Here is a 12,627-nt window from a genome sequence, read left to right on the forward strand (position 1 = left end):
CTCCCAAAGTGCTGGGATTACAGGCGCGAGCACCGCGCCCGGCCGCCTCCCAGTTCTTGTTGTGCATCTTGGGCAAGTCCCTTCCCCTCTGTAAGCCTCATTTTTCACATGGATGCAATTAAGGCACCGAATGGATCATCAATTTCCCCAAAACACTTTAGCCTTTCTTTTTTTCCTTGTGAGACCCAAATAAAATAGATGAAAACGAGGAGGGCATACCAGAGTGTCACTTGCGAGATCAGCGTCTCTTTTACCTTCCCTCCGAGGCCCTGAGACACTTCTGCAGACACCTGAGTCTCCAAGGAGTCCCGCCTGGAAATCACAAGGGTACATAAAGGATGCTACAGTCATCTCGGAATAGACAGACCTGGCTGGAATCCTAGCTTTGCCCCTTACTTGCTGCATGACCGTGAGTCAGTCCCTTGACCTCTCTGAGCTGTCTGCATCATCTTGCCAGTGGGAATTGGAATTAGGAGATCAGATCTATGTTCCACAGCCCATGTTGTACCACTGATTTGCTCTGTGTCTTGCTGAGCCCCTCCCCTTCTCTGGGCCCCAAACCTGGTGACAGATTGGGATTTCCAGCCTCTCCTGGATCATCTCTAAAAGGGGCATGGCAGGCCGGGCGCGGTGGCTCACGCCTGTAATCCCAGCACTTTGGGAGGCCGAGGCAGGCAGATCACGAGGTCAGGAGATCAAGACCATCCTGGCTAACACGGTGAAATCCTGTCTCTATGAAAAAATAGAAAAAATTATCCGGGTGTGGTGGCGGGCGCCTGTAGTCTCAGTTACTTGGGAGGCTGGGGCAGGAGAATGGCATGAACCCGGGAGGCAGAGCTTGCAGTGAGCCGAGATCACGCCACTGCACTCCAGCCTGGGCGATAAAGCGAGACTCCATCTCAAAAAATATATAAATAAATAAATAAATAAATAAATAAATAAATAAATAAATAAAAGGGGCATATGGCAACTTATGGATTTCCCAAACCAGAGCCCAAGGTATGCTTCTCCTCCCACAGGGCTCAACTGAGGCAAGGAATCCAGGAGCACTGGCAGCCCCCATAGCCCAGAAATAGCAAGCCAGTTGGTGGGCAGCTGACCTTGGGGCTCGGGGCCTGAGCTGAGGCCTGTTGCTTGGCAACAGCCAGCATCACACACCGTGGGCAGCAAGGGCTCTGGTGGTGACCCACGCCTCCAGCCCAGCCCAGATCTGCCTGGGTGCTGGAGAGGGCTGGCGAGTGTCCTTGGAGGCTTGGAAGAAAAGCTTCCGTCTGCAGGAGCACTTGCGTGTGGTCCTCCCGACCTCCAGCTTTCTAGTACCTACTAGAAGGGCCAGCGACTGTGTAGTTATTATTATCTTTAATCCTGATGAGAACTCCGCAAATAAGGTCATCCTGCCCTCTTTATAGGTCAGGGAACCGAGACAGCCTGGTGAATGTCTTGCCAGGATCAGGTGTTGATTCTGCAGCACAGCCCTCCACTGTGGCTGGAGGAGGGGTGGAGGGTCTGTAGCTCCTAGGTAGGGTTCAGAATGGGTTCAGTGGGAATTGGAAGGTAAGCAGAAGGTGATTAGAAACAGCGTTTGTGGGCCTGATACCCCCTGAGTCCTGCTGATATAAGGACTGCAAGTCCAGGGTGTGACCGCAATGGTGGTGGTGGTCCCAGAGGTGAAGTTTTCAAGGCCCTGAGCTCCTTGCAGTGGGATGGGCCTGCATGGCACGTGGGCCCTGGCTTGGGGAGGCAGGCCCTTTGGTGAACCAGCTCAGGATCATGGGCCGGGAAGCACTAAGCCTCTGGATACTGACTATCTCTTCAGACACCACCACATCCAACACCACGACAACCCGGCTTGGATCCTTACGGAGTGCTTCAGAGCACTGAACAAAAACCCCTGCACTGTGTATTGCACAAACCTCAGGCTCAAGCCTGCACATCTCTGCTTGCTGTCTGTGGGGGATGCTTCACACACGAGTTCCCCTTTCTGGGTGTTATGAGAATTTTTCATGAGATATCTATCCTCCTTCTGTTTTTTTTTTTTTTTATTATACTTTAAGTTCTAGGGTACATGTGCACAACGTGCAGGTTAGATATGTATACATGTGCCATGTTGGTGTGCTGCACCCATTAACTTGTCATTTACATTAGGTATATCTCCTAATGCTATCCCTCCCCCCTCCCCCTACCCCACGACAGGCCCCGGGGTGTGATGTTCCCCTTCTTGTGTCCAAGTGTTCTCATCATTCAATTCCCACCTGAGTGAGAACATGCGGTGTTTGGTTTTTTGTCCTCGCGATAGTTTGCTGAGAATGATGGTTTCCAGCTTCATCCATGTCCCTACAAAAGACATGAACTCATCCTTTTTTATGGCTGCGTAGTATTCCATGGTGTATATGTGCCACGTTTTCTTAATCCAGTCTATCATTGATGGACATTTGGGTTGGTTCCAAGTCTTTGCTATTGTGAACAGTGCCGCAGTAAACATACGTGTGCATGTGTCTTTATAGCAGCATGATTCTCCTTCTGTTATTATTTGTATTATTCCACAGTTGAGGCCACTGAGACTCAGAGATGTTAAGTGACTTACTCAAGCTCACACAGCTGGAAAGGGCAGGGCTGAGATTCAAGGTTATTTATTCCAGTTATCTATTGCTGCATAACAAACCCATAATTTAATGACTAACACAGGAACACATACTGTGTGCATAAATGTACAATTTGGGTAGGGCTTGGCAGAGAGCTCATCTCTGCTCCTCTTGGCATTAGCTGGGCATGGAGTTTTCTGAAGGCTCATTCACCATGTGTTGGATGAGTGGTCTCGCTGTCCCCTGCAACCTTAGCTGAGTGCCTCTCCATAGGGTCTGGATTCCTTCCTCACAACGTGCTACCTGTCTCCAGAGCCAGCATTCTCCCTCCCATCAAGGATTGAATGAGTCAAGAATAAAGCATTAAGCCAGGGGCAGTGTTTCACACCTGTACTTTGGGAGGCTAAGACAGGAGGATCGCTTGAGCCCGGGAGTTCGAGACCAGCCCAGGCAACATAATGAGACCCTGTCTCTAACAACAGCAACAGCAAAATAGCCACAGTGAGCTATGATTGCAAGGCAAGCAGGCAGGCAGGCAATCAGGCAGACAGGCAGGCAGGAAAGAAGGAAGGAAGGGAGGGAGGGAGGGAGGGAGGGAGGAAGGGCAGGCAAAGAGCTGTCTGGAACTGAAAAGTCCCCGTATAGGATCCAAGCAGAATGTTCTGTTCCTGAGCCCTGCAGGGCCCTGGTAAGCCTGGAGGTTAGGATGGAACCAGCTGTTTCCAGAACCTCCCTCCAAAAAAGAGGAGGATGGAGAAGGGACTGGCCCTGGAAGTCCCGAACTGGTCAGGTCAGGGAGCCAAACCATAGAGGTTTCAGGCAGAAACGAGCCTTTCAAATGCCAGACTGCCCCGATACAGCTGTTCCCCTTAGAAGTCTTGGTTCAGGCCAAGAACCAGGAGCTGCCCTGCTTCCGCCTCTCGCCCCCACTGTCAACAGTGCCACCTCCCAAATGTGCTGCGTCCACACACTTCCTCAGCCCCCATGGTCACACCGCAACTCTGGCCTGGACTGGTGCAGTAGCCTCCTCACTGTCACTGGCCCAATTCTAACACATTCCCACTCAGCAGCCAGAGATCTTTTGAAAGGGTAAATCAAACATCACATCGCATCACTTGGCTGTTCAAACATCTGAGGACTTCTGTCCTTAGAATTAAATTCGAACACAAGAAACAAAAACAGCCTGGGCACGGTGGCTCACACCTATAATCTCAGCACGTTGGGAGGCCGAGGCAGGTGGATCACTGGAGATCAGGAGTTTGAGACCAGCGTGGCCAACATGATGAAACCCCGTCTCTACTAAAAATACAAAAAATTAGCCGGGCGTGATGGTGTGCTCCTGTAATCCCAGCTACTCGGGAGGCAGAGGCATTAGAATCGCTTGAACCTGGGAGATGGAGGTTGCAGCAAGCCGAGATTGCACCATTGCACTCCAGCCTGGGTGACAGAGCGAGAGTCTGAAAGAGAGAGAGAGAGAAAAGAAAGACGGAAGGAAGGAAGGAGAGAGAGAGAGAAAGAGAAAAGAAAGGAAGAAAGAAAGAAAGAGAAAAAGAAAGAAAGAAAAAAGAATTAAATTCGAACTCTTCAAACTCAAACTCCTACAAGACAGCACTGCATCTCACCTTTGCCCTCCCTGCTCCCTCTGCCTGGAACCATCTCCCACATCTATCTGTGCTTGGCTGGTTTCCTCTTGTCCTTCTGGTCTCAGTATGGAGGTTGCCTTCTTGGAGAGGTGCTCTGACCACGTGGTTCAAATCAGTCCCGACCCCCACCTTAGATCTTTATTATCTGGTGACATCACTTTATTTATTTATTTATTTATTTATTTATTTATTTATTTATTTACTTGCTTTTTTCTTTGCTCCCCTCTACTGAGCTCTGGTCTCTTGAGCTGGTCCCAAGTATCAGAGTCAGGGCTTGGCACAGAGTAGACACACAATAAGCCGAGTGAGAGTCTAATGAACACACACACACCTCACTTGGAGCGCTCTCACTCGTGTCCACTCAATCATATGCTGAGACCCTCTGCCGCACTTGCAAACACAGACACACACTTCTCCACCCCCAGACACATCCTGCGCGGCAGCTCCGAGATGCGTGAGCGCCTGTAACCAGGGATGCTGCCGCCCCCTCCTGGAAAGATTGGGAAAGTACAGCCAGAGTCTTTCTGGGAAACCACTCCAATGCTAACCTCAGGCTAATCCTAACTCCCCTTCCTTGCAGATAGCTGTCCCTGCCCAGGCAGGGTCTTCAGATCATTTCTGATATTTGGCCTAGGGCCTGGGCTGTATGTTCTTACCAGGTGCGGAGGAAGGAAGGAAGGAGGGGAGGGGAGGGGAGGGGAGGGGAGGAAACTGACGCAGGTAAGAGCATTCACCTCTTTCCCTCTCCAAGGCTCAGTTTCAGGATCATTGTCGCAGGTCTGACACGAATCATGTGCAATAATTTTTTGTACATTCATAGGTTTGGAACAAGGTATAAAGGGCCTTGAATGCCAGAATGAAGCCTTGGGTTTTATCCTGCAGTCGTTGGGAGCCACTAAGAGTTTCTGAGCAAGAGAGGGACAGGATCCGAACTGTGCTTTGGAAAGATGAACCAGCCGGTGTGCATTCATGCATTCACTCATTCGTTCATTCATTCATTCATCTGACCAAAATGTGCTTTAAACATCTTTTGCATGCCGGGCCCTGGGAATGCAGCAGTGACCAGAGGTGCTGTTGGACTTCATGGAGCTCATGGGCTCGAGTGACATGTGTGGGAGTGGACACTTGGACACAGAGGAGGCATCACCCCAGTCCTAGGCAAGGTGAGCCCTGGGGCAACACAAGGCTCACATAGGCACCTTAGCTTCTGCCCTGTATGTAGACAGAGCAGGGTGGGAGTCAACTAAGCCACTGATTTAAATACAGACCCTGGGACAGGGGCAAGCCTGTTGGTCCTCAGCTCCCATTCTAGGTCATGAGAGGCCAACTTGACCAACGCAGGAGGTGTATCTGTTCATTCCCCTCCCCAATCAAATAGATGCAAATAACATGCAAGAGGTCCGAATTTAAAGTATGTTAGTGTTAAATAAATGTATTATGGTCTGCCTGGCGCAATTATAGTCAAACTCAACATGTAGGATGTGACCCACATGAAATACTGAACCGATTTTAGTATCAGACAGCATACTCACTTTGGAGACAAGAAGAGGCAGAGGCCCAGGGACACACCATATGGAGAGATGCACACACGGGCAGGTGTTCATGAATTTACTGCATTCAGGAGGTGAGAACTAAAAAGAGATTTCATTTTCAGCTCTGGCTGGAGTTACGGTCCTTCCTTTGAAGGAACATGGATGAGGAGCTAGAAGTCCTAGGTACTAGTCCCCACCACAGCCACTTGGTAGCTGTGTCAATTCTAACTGGCCACTGTATTCTCATCTGTACAATGGGTCCAATGACAGGGAAGCATGAAGGAGACCATGGAGGTGTCTTAGGTTGGGATCTCCAGAAGTTGACCCTGAACCAAGGATTCCTGTGAAAATGACTTACTGTGTGTGAAGTATTTCCAGGAACAGCTAGAGGAAGGGGAAGCAGGCAGGGCCAGCAAGGGTGTGTTATCACCAAGCCCCACCAGGTCTGTCCTGCAAAGGAGGTGGCATAAGTCATACCTCAGAGTTGGCCCATTTGGGGGGCAAGGGAGCTGGGGTATTCATAGTCCTGTGCTCATTGGTAATTAGAGGGAGTAAATTCCCCTCTGGAGGACATACCTTTCCAGGCACTTCCAGCTCTCCATACGTACAGGCAAAGCTGGGTCGAGCAGGCTACGAACTGTCCTCTGAAAGACACAGGTGCTGGCTGCTGGGAGTGAGAGCATCCTGGGAGCTGCTGTACACAGTACGGGACCCAAGGGATGGTCTACTCTAGGACGGGAAGTGCTTTGTAAACTGTGAAGTGTGGTACCGGGATTGAGGAGGGTCCTTATCTGGGACTTCCTGCAGCTCACTGATCCGTCTCAGCCAAGTTGTCTTTCCTCGTGGGTCTATTTCTTCCTGGGCAATTGAAGGCAACAACACACACGGATTGTCACGGGTGGAGGGGTGTGGTGAAATGGTAACTGCTGGTGGTGAGGCTGTGGAGGGGCGTGCACCTTTATGCACTGCTGGTGGGAGTGTAAATTGGCGTAACGTTCTGTGGAAGGCAATGTGGCAATGTCTATCAAATTACAAATTCACAAATCCTTCAACCCAGCAATTGTATTTATAGGGTTTTGTCCTACAATAGATACTCACACACATGAAACAACATGACAAGCTTATCCGCTGCAACTCTGTAATTGCAAATAAATTAAAACAATTATTAAATAAATTATACACACTCATGAAATGGAATATCCTACAACAATAATAACAATAAAAAGGAGAATGAGGAAGTGGCCTCTGTATTGTTACTGGATGATCTCCAAGCCCCATAGTTAAGTTACAAAAAAGCAAGATAAAGAACTACGTATGATATTTCTTTAACAAATTCTTCTATAGCCAAGTATTGTCTTAGGTGCTTTACAAATATGAATCCACTTAGTCCTCCTGACACTCCTGAGATAAATATTATTATGTCCATTTTACAGATGTGAAAACTGAGGCACACAGGTTAAGTAATTTTTTAAAAAACAGGTGTGCACCACCATGCCTAGCTAATTAAAAAACACACACATATATATATATTGTACATATGGGATCTTGCTATGTTGCCAGAGCAGGTCTTGAACTCCTGGGCTTAAGCCATCCTCCTGCCTTGGCCTCCCAAAGTGTTGGAATTACAGGAGTGAGCCACCACACCCAGCAGGTTTAGTAATTAGATGAAGGTCAGGAAGCTAGTAAATGGCAAAACTAGGATTTGAAGAGGAAGGGGCTCCAGGAGCTGTGTTTTTTGTTTCAGCTTTATTATTATTATTATTTTGAAAGTTTTGGGGGAACAGGTGGTATTTGGTTACATGAAGAAGTTCTTTAGTTGTGATTTCTGAGATTTTGGTGCACCCATCACCCGAGCAGCGTATACTGTACCCAGTGGGTAGTCGTTTGTCCCTCACCCCTCCCACCCTTCCCCGAGTCCCCATAGTCCATTGTATCATTCTTATCCCTTTCCGTCCTCACAGCTTAGCCCCCACTTATAAGTGAGAAGATACAATGTTTGGTTTTCCATTCCTGAGTTGCTTTACTTACAATAATGGTATCCAACTCCATCCAGGTTGCTGCAAAGGACCTGTGCCTTTGTATTACTAGGTTGTATTTCCCCTCTGTAGCTGAAGATTACTCGTAACTAATAATAACTCCATTTCCCAGTGATTGGTTTGGCAGTGATTGGTTTGAGGAGGGAACACAGCCCAATTCTGGCCAATGAGATAGGAGGGGATGTCTGCTAGGGAACTTCCAGGCAAGATTTTCTCACTGATGAAAAGGGATGTCCGGGGAGGCCATCTCCTCTGCTTCTTGAAGTCATGGTGAAGCTGTGGATGGAGCAGCCACCTAGTGATTGGGAGAGTCTAAGCCTGAAGTCAGAGGCCCACACACTGAGGATGGAGGAATGGGAAGACAGGCATAACCTGGGACCCTATAGTCATTGGGCCACTGAGATAACCAACCCTGGGCGTCTTGATTTGTGTGATGATAGACATCTTTACTGCTTAAGGCAGTGGATCTCAAACTGGAGTGGGCATTAACATCACCTGTTAAAGCCCCAGGTGGTTGGACTCCACCCCCAGAATTTCTGATTCAGTAGGTAAAGCCAAGAACTGGCCTTTCTAACAAGGTGATGCTGATGCCAGCTGGTCTGGGAACCACACTTGGAAAACCATCAGTATAAAGCATTTTAAGTTAGAGTTTTCGTTCATTAACAAAGGAAGCAGCCAGGCATGGTAGAGCTCACCTGTAATTCACATGCAGCTGCTCTGGAGGCCGAGGCAGAAGGATTGCTTGAGCCCAGGAGTTTGAAGCCAGCTTGGGCAACATAGAGAGACCCCCATCTTTAATTATTTAAAAAGCCAGAGGCATCCTGTGACCTTGAGTGATGTGCCTTTCAAATCCTCTGAAGTAAGGGGTGCCAGGGGTTGGGAATCAGAGCACCAGAGCAGGGGCCAGGAGCCCAGGATTCTCCAACCCTCCTTGTGACCTTGTGCAATTCATTTCTTCTCTGCAGGGTCTGCTCCCATCTGTCATGGGAAGGAGGTCAGATGAGACCACAGCTAACTTTCCTTCTGGCTCCAACACTCTGTGTTCCAGGATTCTCCAGAATGGAACAGTCTGACCTTGGGGATTCCAGCAGGATCAAGTCAGGTCCCCTTCATCATCCCCTCTCTCCCTCTCATGCCCCGGGAGGCTTCCACTCCTGCAGCATCAGGCACTGGGAGGCAGAGTCCAGCTCCACAGTCATTTTTAACATATTAAAGTTCCGGACAGAAAGCTCATTTGAAGCCTGTGTTTGTGCCGGTAGAAGAGAGGCCAGAGCCAAGCCTCTCCCCACGGGGGTTTCATCTCCCCCGGCTTGAGCAGAAATGTGTCGTCACAAGCAAGCATCCAAAAGGCACGGTGCCCACGCCTGCGGGACCACTCCACTCCCTAGGGGTTGTGAATATGAAGTCTAAACAGACTTTGGCAGTTTCTCCCTCTGTATTCAATCAACCTCTGAGTACTGTCTTCCACCCCCTAAGTGTCATTCAAATCTGCCAGGCTCACTATCTCTTTGCCTCAGATTCTTGGAACAGGCTCAAACAGGTCTCGCTGCCACAGTCTTGCCCCCTGTGCCCTCCTGCCCCACTCTTAACACGTGATATGGCCTTTGGATAAAGTCTAGACTCCTGAGCATCGGAGACCCACAATGCCCTTCAGTGTGGCCCCTGCCACCTTCTCTGGCATCCCATACCCTCTGTGCTCCAACCGAACCAAAGTACTACAGTTTCTGGAACATACTGGGCTCTCTTTCATCTCTGAGCCTTTACACATGCTGTGTCTCCTTCATGGAACACAGAGCTCTGCAGCCTACCTGCCTTCATGCAGCACCCCCGGTCTCAGTGGGGATATCATTCCAGGCAGGACCAGATACATGATTTGTGGGACTTAGTGCAAAATGAAAAAGTTCAAAAATAATTAGGAATTTCAAGATGGCAACAGCAAAGCATTAAACCAAGTTTAGAGGCCGGGTGTGGTGGCGCATGCCTGTAATCCCAGCTACCCAGGAGGCTGAGGCAGGAGAATCGCTTGAACCCAGGAGGCGGAGGTTGCAGTGAGCCGAGATCACGCCACTGCACTCCAGCCTGGGTGACAGAGTGAGACTCCATCTCAAAAAAATAAAAATTAAAAAATACACCAAGTTTAGGGCCCTTCCAAGGGCAGGGCCCCATGTGACCACACAAGTCACATGCCCACAAAGCCAGCCCTGCTCCAGTCTGTCACCCCAGAGTGTCCACTGGGGCCTCCTCTGTGCCCCCACAGCCCTCTGTGTGTCCTTATCTCAGTACTGATGGCCTGCAGTGGGTTTGTCTATTTTTCTCCTCCCACTAGACGATGAGTACCAGGGGGTAGGACTCCCTTCTGTCTTGTTCCAGGTATGTCCTGGATGCCTGGCATAGAGCTGGCAAAGTAGGCACTTCAGAACTATTTGTTGAATTGCCATTCAGTGTGTAAACAATCTGTTCAACAAATGTTTTTCCAGAGCCTCTGATGTGCCAGGCACAATCCTAGGTGCTTGGACTACATCAGTGGACCAGAGTCCCTCGCTCCTAAGCGTGTACATTCCAGCAGGGAAGACACACAGTGCACGCTTTGCAGTGTGTTCTCTCAGAAGCAGACCCTGAGTATTTGAGCATAAGTAGATTGTTTGAGAGAGACAGGAAGCACCTGGTTCTCAGGCCTTCAGACTCAGATTGGAACTAACTACGCCACCGGTTTTCCTGGGCCTCCTCCAGCTTGCAAACAGCAGATAGCGGGACTTGTCCGCCTCCATAATCACATGAGCCAATCCCTCGTAATAAATCATTTTCTATCTATGTCTATGTGTAGATATCCCTTTGCTTCTGTTTCTCTGGAGAACATTGATGACTACACGGCTGGCGTCTCACCTGCGGAGCGAGGGGAATGGTGGTATCTATCCAGCACCTTTTGTTCTTTAGTGGCCAAGGGCTGCTCCCAGGGCCCTCAGCTCCTGAGCACTTCTGGGCTAGCCCGTGCAGGCTGAGCAGCTCCTGCAGCCGGAGGAAGTCCTCAGGCAGAGTTAGTGGTGCTGCCGTGAGCAGCTATGAGCGGAGAGAAGGGTGGAAGGGTCCTGAGGGATGCAGGAGTGCCAGAAATACACTAAAAATGAAGTGGGTCCTAGTGAGAGCTGTAAGTGGAGCACAGTGAAGGGGGCTGGGTGTGCATGTGGAGAGAGGTCTCAGAATGCACTTGACCTGGAACTGACCTCTCAGACCTCAGTCCACCCACGGCTCTTGGCAGCAGCCGGTGCCCCCGACACTCAGTCCCTAACCTACCTGCACTCCTGCCTCACCTCAGCCCTTGGTCTCATGCCGTGGTATTTTCCTTTTAGCCTTAATTCTAGCCATAAATTACAATTTCACAGACACCAATGGCATGAGAGATGAGGACCCAGATTGCCAGAGACTTTTAATTTGCTGTCAACAGTCCCTCCACTGGCCCTGCCAATCTAGGAGAGCTCCATCTACCCCTCCCTCGGGCCTGATGACCTGGAGCAGCCTCCTACTGTCCTGATGTGGAGGAGGGTGCTAACCGTGGTGATGTCAGCGGAGCCTCAGCTTCCACAGAGGGTACGCATGCCTGGGACACAGAGACCGGCTGCCCCAGTGAAATCACATTTGTCTTGATTTTGCCTTGATCTGCAGCCCTCGCATAAAAACAGGATTCTGAGGTTCAGCACAGCTGATGCACAAGGCCAGGTTCTAATTTGCTTCTGTGAGGACTGAGTCGCCCACTTTGAGCCGGAACAGCCCCCCTCCCACTGCCCCACACAATCACTTGCAAAAGGAGAATGATGCACGCTCACCTAGACAGTACGTAGCACACATACCTGATTGTTTCCTAAGTCTTTTCACATCTATGATCTTGTTTGCCCCCCAAACCAGCCTACAGCTTTAGTGGAAGAAGTGTTGATATTCCTGTCTCAGAAATCAGGAAACAGACATTCAGGCCATTAAGACAAGGTTGCCCAGCTAGTAAGTGTTGGGTAAGTCTAGAACCCAAATTTCCTAAGCCTTTATTCAGTGCCTTCTCCATGACACCAAGCTGTGTCTGCCTTCCATGAGCCCTCTAGTAGGGATAAGATCTTGGAGAAGCAGTTTTTAAATATTTTTTAATTGAAATATAACATAGATCATAAACATACAGCTCTATGAATTTCACAGAATGAACGCACCCATATATCCAGCATCCAACATCCAGGCCAAGAAACAGACCATGTCCTCCAGAAGCTTGGCCACCACCCATCACTATTCATGGGCAAGTACTTTTACTTCCAGTTTTGCTTTTTAGCCGCATCTTTATCCCCAAGGTATAACCCTTCAAGAATTTCCATCCTTGGTGGGGGAAGAGCAAAACCGTTTCTGAGTGGACATAGTTTAATAATCAAAGCTCTAGGCTGCGAGTCAGGAGGCTGAGTTCTCTTGTGACTTGGTTCCAAACTCACTGTGTGACTCTGGGCATGTCATCTGTCTTCCCTGGACCTCAGTTTCCCCATCAAAAAAAACTCAGTGATTGCCTCCGGCCTCTCTGCTTAGAACTGGAGCTGGAACCCCTCTTTGTGGGCCTGAAGTTTTAGTTTCTTATGGGACCCCAGCTTTCTGCAGCAGCTGACGGCCTAACCACAGTCCATACTGACCCCTAGTAACTGGCCTGTATGGTCTCTGTGGGGCTGGGCGCAGCATATGCTTGTCCCCTTTGGAAGTTGCTAATAGAAGTCCATAATGGGTGTGTGTTCTGTTTAGGATGAGAACGGCTAATGCCTTTTTGGAATGGACCAGTCCCCCATAATTGCCAATACCTGTAAACTTTTCCTGAGTG

At 49.4% G+C, this 12,627-nt stretch overlaps 1 protein-coding gene across 2 annotated transcripts in view; it reads left to right on the forward strand.

The window, feature by feature from the left end:
* STK35 (serine/threonine kinase 35) overlaps positions 1 to 12,627 on the forward strand; it is a 111,410-nt gene that overhangs the window by 66,488 nt on the left and 32,295 nt on the right. Inside the window, exon 4 of one of the 2 annotated variants that reach the window (XM_063803239.1) lies at positions 8,759 to 10,602. The exons of the other annotated variant lie outside the window; for it this stretch is intronic. The gene's annotated coding sequence lies outside the window, so the exon portion shown is untranslated. Of the gene's footprint in view, positions 1 to 8,758; positions 10,603 to 12,627 lie in introns of those variants that run through there. 2 annotated transcript variants of the gene reach the window in all.

Source organism: Pan troglodytes, chromosome 21 (genome assembly GCF_028858775.2).
Source record: "Pan troglodytes isolate AG18354 chromosome 21, NHGRI_mPanTro3-v2.0_pri, whole genome shotgun sequence".
In the NCBI taxonomy this organism is placed as follows: domain Eukaryota; kingdom Metazoa; phylum Chordata; class Mammalia; order Primates; family Hominidae; genus Pan; species Pan troglodytes.